Source organism: Mirounga leonina, unplaced genomic scaffold (genome assembly GCF_011800145.1).
Source record: "Mirounga leonina isolate KUSES-001 unplaced genomic scaffold, KU_Mleo_1.0 Mir_115, whole genome shotgun sequence".
NCBI classification, from domain to species: domain Eukaryota; kingdom Metazoa; phylum Chordata; class Mammalia; order Carnivora; family Phocidae; genus Mirounga; species Mirounga leonina.
Window position 1 is genome coordinate 58,152,646 of NW_023270268.1, and position 6,580 is coordinate 58,159,225.

Sequence of the window (6,580 nt, forward strand, 5' to 3'; positions counted from 1 at the left end):
ATTAGAATTAGAATTAGAATTAGAATTAGAATTAGAATTAGAATTAGGAGGCTTTAGTGCCACTTTATCCCCAGCATCTTTCTTAGTTCCCCCATTTTTCATATTCTCTGTCATAGTTCTCCATTCCCTCTTATTCTTATTTGGCCTTTTTAGGTAAATTGCCAGTCTTTTCTTATTGTGGTCATGATATTTTACTTTTGACCGTAGTAGTTGGTTTATCAGGAGGAACAGGACTAAAACTTGGCTGTGTCCCTGCTCTTACCTCTCTACACCTCTATTTCTTCTTTTGTAAAAATAGGAGTCTTGATTAGATTAATTCTCAAATGTGCCTTAGCTCTAAAATTCTGATTCCATGTGTCTGTTTTCTTATCGGAATAACTGTGGACATCAGAAGTAACTATTCACCTTGCTGACTATCCAATATCTTCTGATATTGTAAATAAATACAACATCAATATTATGTAACAAAAATAAGGGTAAAACAACAACAGCAAAGATAATTCCTAGCTGAAGTAATTATTTTGATCTTCCTTCCTGGTTGGGATTTAGTAAATGTATGTAATTTGTGGCAGCAGGAAAAAGCAGTAGAGGGAGGAGGAAGGCCAACACGACCTTGTGATGAGGAGCACAGAAATTGTTCTCACATGAAAGAGGAAAATAAAGACCAATAAACACCACTTCATAGAGTAATAGACACCAAGGAAAGAATGGAGGACCACTGGTAAATAATGGGCAGTGCTACTATTTCTTGCCATTCTTTATTCTGTTCATGACATAAATGTAGCCCTCATAAATTACTTTCTAAAACCGAAAGTGTTTTTCTTTGAAAAAAGATTCATTATGATTCTATCTACTGAAATGAATGGAATCAATTGCATACCCTGTAATAATGCTGAATAAAAATTAACTTTTTGAGACCATAACCTTTTCCAAATAGCATAATAATTGAAATGCTATCCTGCTACATGACAATTGAATCATAAGAAATTAAATTGAGAATTCAATCGAATTGAGAATTTAATTGGGAAATTGAATGAGAATCTTATTTTCCTTCTAGTCCATAGGAGACCTCGAAATCCTGCAGTGATACAATGAATAAATAAACTTAATATCCACAGCTTCATCTTCCTTTCTTTGAGCAGGTCAAGATATCTCAATTGTGCACAACTTTGGGAGTTAAATGTAGTGATGTTATTTGGTACTTTAAAAAAATTATCTGGGCACATGGGTGACTCAGTCACTTAAGTGTCTGACTTTTGATTTCAGCTCAGGTCATGATCTCAGGGTTGTGAGATTGAGCCCCACATGGGGCTATGTGCTGGGTGTGGAGCCTGCTTGGGATTCTCTCTCCCTCTATCTCTCCTGCTGCCCTTCTCCTCTCCCCTCTTTCTCAAAATAAATATAAACAAATAAATACATAATTACCAATTATGCATTTCTGCTAAGAATTTTTACTTGAAAGATTACAAATATGTAAAAGATTATAAATACAAACATATGCTGCCTAAACATGTGATACATATATATGTGTACAAAAATATATGTACACATGTATCCATAATAAAAGCAACTTAGGTAATGTCCAGTGCTTTTCTAAGTACTTCACATAGCAATTCATTTAATCTTTAAATTTCACAATAAGGGGTGCCTGGCTGGCTCAGTCAGTAGAGCATGTGACTCTTACTCTCAAGGTCATGATTTCAAGCCCCACATTGGGCGTGAGGCCTACATAAATTAAAACAAATGTTTTTAATTAGAAAATAAATAAAATTCATAATAAGCCTATGGGGTATTAATAATCATTATCATACTGATGAGAAATATGAGGTACCAAGAAGTGAAGTGATCTGGCCAAAATCACACAGCAAAATGATGGAGGAAGCAGTTTAACTCCAGAGATATTATTATCATGTTGTTGCTTATTTCTATATGGATATGGACACATGGATTTATGGAATAAATCTACATACTGAACATCCACCTCCTAATGACTATTATCTACTATGAAATTGGTAAAATAACCAAACCTAAGGTTGTCTTCAGTGTTACACTGAATCATTGGGAGTTAGGTTTTGAAAGGTGTAGAAAATGGTGAAGGCTGGACCAGATGGACTTAACAGTTATGCTCAGAACCTTTCATCCTAAAGCAGCAGAATATACATTCTTTTTAATTAATTAATTTAATTAATACATTCCTCACAATAGATCATATTATAGGTCACAAAGCCTCAACAAGTACAAAAAGATTGAGATCATACCATGCTTATTTTCAGACCACAATGCTATGAAACTTGAAGTTAATCACAAGAAAAAATTTGAAAAGACCAGAAATACATGGAGGCTAAAGAGCATCCTACTAAAGAGTGAATGACTTAACCAGGAAATTAAAGAAGAGATAAAAAAAATACATGGAAGCAAATGAAAATGAAAACACAACAGTCCAAAACCTTTGGGATGCAGCAAAGGTGGTCATAAGAGGGAAGTATATAGCAATACAGGCCTACCTCAAGAAGTGAGAACAATCTCAAATGAACTGACTTAAACTTACATCTAAAGGGGCTAGAAAAAGAACAACAAATGAAGCTTAAAGCCAGCAGAAGAAGGGAAATAATAAAGAGTAGAGCAGAAATAAATGATATAGAAATAAAAAAAAAAACAGATCAGATCAATGAAACCAGGAGCTTGTTCTTTGAAAGAAATAAAATTGATAAACCCCTAGCCAGACTTATCAAAAAGGAAAGAGAAAGTACCAAAATAAATAAAATCATGAATGAGAGAGGAGAGATCACAATGAACACCACAGGAATATAAATGATTATAAGAGAATATTATGAAAAATTACATGCCAACAAATTGGGCAATCTGAAAGAAATGAATACATTCCTAGAAACACATAAACTACCCAAACTTATCAGGAAGAAATAGAAAACTTGAACAGACCAATAACCAGAAAAGAAATTGAATCAGTAATCAAAATTCTCCCAACAAACACAAGTCCAGGGCCAGATGGCTTCCCAGTGGAATTCTACCAAATATTTAAAGAAGAGTTAATACCTATTCTTCTCAAATAGAAATGGAAGGGAAACTTCCAAACTCATTCTATGAGGCCAGCATTACCTTGATTCCAAAACCAGACAAAGACTTGAATAAAAAGGAGAATTACAGGCCAATATCCCTGATGAACATGGATGCAAAAATTCTCAACAAAATACTAGCAAATTGAATTCAGCAGTACATTAAAAGAATCATTTACCACGATAAGTGGAATTTATTCCTGGGTTGAAAGGGTGGTTTAATATTTGCAAATCAATCAATGTGATATACCGCATTAGTAAAAGAAAGGATAAGAATCATATGATCCTCTCAATAAAGGCAGGAAAAGCATTTGACAAAGCACAGCATCCATTCTTCATAAAAACCCTCAACAAAGTAGGGAGGGGGAATATACATCAACATCATAAAGGCCATATATGAAAGACCCCCAGCTAATATCATCCTCAATGGGGAAAAACTGAGAGCTTTTCCTCTAAGGTCAAGAACAAGACAGGAATGTCTACTCCCACCATAGTTATTTAATATACTACTGGAAGTCCTAGCTTCATCAATCAGATAACAAAAAGAAGTAAAAGGCATCCAAATTGGCAAGGAAGAAGTCAAACTTTCACTTTTCACAGATGACATGATACTCTATGCAGAAAACCTGAAATACTCCACAAAAAAACTATTAGAACTAATATATGAATTGAGCCAAGTCACAGGATACAAAATCAATGTACAGAAATCTGTGCATTTCTATATACCAATAATGAAGCAGCAGAAAGAGAAATCAGGGAATTGATCCCATCTATGATTCCACCAGAAACCATGAGATACCTAGGAATAAACCTAACTAAAGAGGTAAACGATCTATAGAACAACTATAGAACACTTATGAAAAAAATTGAAGAGGACACAAAGAAATGGAAAAACATTCCACAATCATGTATTGGAAGAACAAATATTGTTGAAATATCTATACTACCCAAAGCAATATACACATTTAATGCAGTCCCTATCAAAATACCACCAGCGTTTTTCACAGAGCTAGAACAAACAAACCTAAAATTTGTATACAATGACAAAAGACCCCAAATAGCTAAAGCAGTCTTGAAAAAAACAAAGCAAAGCTGGAGGCGTCACAGTTCTGGACTTCAAACTATATTAGAAAGCTGTAGTCATCAAGACAGTATGGTACTGGCATAAAAACAGGCACATAGATCAATGGACCAGAATAGAAAACCCAGAAATGAACCTACAACTATGGTCAACTGATTGTCGACAGGGTAGGAAAGAATATTCAGTGGAAAAAAGGACAGTCTCTTCAACAAATGGTGTTGGGAAAACCAGATAGCCACATGTAGAAGAATGAAACTGGATCACTTTCTTACACCACACACAAAAATAAATTCAAAAAGGATGAAAGACCTAAATGTGGGACAGGAATCCATCAAAATCCTAGAAGAGAACACAGGCAGTAACCTCTTTAACATCAACTGTAGTAGAATCTTACTAGATACATCTCTGAGGCAAGGGAAACAAAAACAAGAATGAACTATTGGTACTTCATCAAGATAAAAAGCTTCTGCACAGTGAAGGAAACAATCAACTAAACTGAAAGGCAACCTTCAGAATGGGAGAAGATATTTTCAAATGACATATCTGATAAACGATTAGTATCCAAAATCTATAAAAAGCATGTCAAACTCAACACCCCAAAAAAACATAATCCAGAGGCTCCTGGGTGGCTCAGTCGTTAAGCGTCTGCCTTCGGCTCAGGTCATGATCCCAGGGTCCTGGGATCAAGCCCCACATCAGGCTTTCTGTTCAGCTGGAAGCCTGCTTCTTCCTCTCCCACTCCCCCTGCTTGTGTTCTCTCTCTCGCTGTGTCTCTCTCTGTCAAATAAATAAATAAAATCTTTAAAAAAAAAAAATAATAATCCAGTTAAGAAATGGGCAGAAGACATGGATAGACATTTTTCCAAAGAAGACATCCAGATGGCCAACAGACACATGAAAAGATGCTCAACATCACACAAATCAAAACTACAATGAGATATCACCTAATACCTATCAGAGCAGCTAGTTATAACAACACGGGAAACAACAGGTGTTGGCAAGGATGTGGAGAAAGGGGAGCCCTCTTACACTGTTAGTGGGAATGCAAACTTTTTCCTCAAATGGTTAAAAATAGAAATATCCTATGACCCAGTAATTACACTACTGGGTATTTACCCAAAGGATACAAAACTACTGATTTGAATACATGGTTATAGCAGCCTTATCAACAATAGCCAAATTATGGAAAGAGCCCAAATGTCCATCAGCTGATGAATGGATAAATAAGTGGTATATATATGATGGAATATTACTCAGCCATAAAAAAAAGAATGAAATCTTGCCATTTGCCACAATGTAGATGGAGCTAGGGAGTATTATGCTAAGCGAAATAAGTCAGAGAAAGACAAATACCATATGATTTCACTCATATGTGGAATTTAAGAGATGTAACAGATGAACATAGGGAGAAAAAAAGAAGAGAGAGGCAAACCTTAAAACAGACTCTTAACTATAGGGAACAACCTGAGGGTTGCTGGAGGGGAAGGGGTTGGTGGGTGAAATATGTGATGGGGATTAAAGAGTGCACTAGTGATAAGTACAGGGTGATGTATGGAAGCGATGAATCACTAAATTCTGCATCTGAAACTAATATTACACTGTATGCTAACTAACTGGAATTGAAAATTGTGGAACTAAATAAAAATAAAAATTAAAAAAAATTAAAAATTAAAATTAAATCATTTTACCTTAACTAAAACATAAATAAATGCTTATTTATCTGTTTATTGGAAGAAAAAAGGATAATAAGAAAATGGTGGAGACAACTAGTTCCCACCAAAACATAAAACTAAAAATTTTATGTTGAAAACTAAAAATTAATCCTATCCTATTTTCTTCTTATATTCATTACCCCTTTGCTGTACCTTAATGTGTGGACAGAAGGAAGGAATGTTTTGTTACCAAGGAGTTTTTCTATTTAAATGCTAGGCATATCTAGGAGTCCAGTAGAAGATGAACTAAAATTCATAATTCTCATAAATTGTATTGTCTTATTTCATTTTCTTAGGAGGAGGTGGAAGATGTGAGCAGAAAGCAGGGGGAAGAGTTGCATCATTCAAACCTAGGTAAGGAGAGGAGATAAAGGAAAGTGTCCTATCCTTAGTTGGTCACTGCAAACGGAAATAAGCATCGAGATCCTTTCTCTGTTATGAATACATGCAGGTGCTTGCCAAATTCCAGTTTGTTATGCAAAAAGACTCAATAATTTATCTCCAATTAATTATTTTATTATCTTAACTTTTCTTCTCTCAGGGCCCCAGAAAATGAGTGGCTAACTGCTAATGAAAATTCAAATATCCAGAAATACCCTGGTGTGAGCCGTTTCTATGCTGTTCTCGTTCAGCAGATACCAGGAATACAGCTCAAACCAATTAAAATATAATCTCAGGCAGTGAGGTCCAAGAATAGGATTTTTATGATTGCT

General features: G+C 35.0%; 1 long non-coding RNA gene across 1 annotated transcript in view; it reads left to right on the forward strand.

The window, feature by feature from the left end:
• LOC118000177 overlaps window positions 1-6,184 on the forward strand; it is a 10,599-nt gene extending 4,415 nt beyond the window's left edge. Inside the window, exon 3 of the long non-coding RNA XR_004676402.1 lies at window positions 6,164-6,184. This is a non-coding gene — a long non-coding RNA (uncharacterized LOC118000177). The remainder of the gene's footprint in view (window positions 1-6,163) is intronic.
• The last annotated feature ends 396 nt before the right edge of the window (window positions 6,185-6,580 follow it).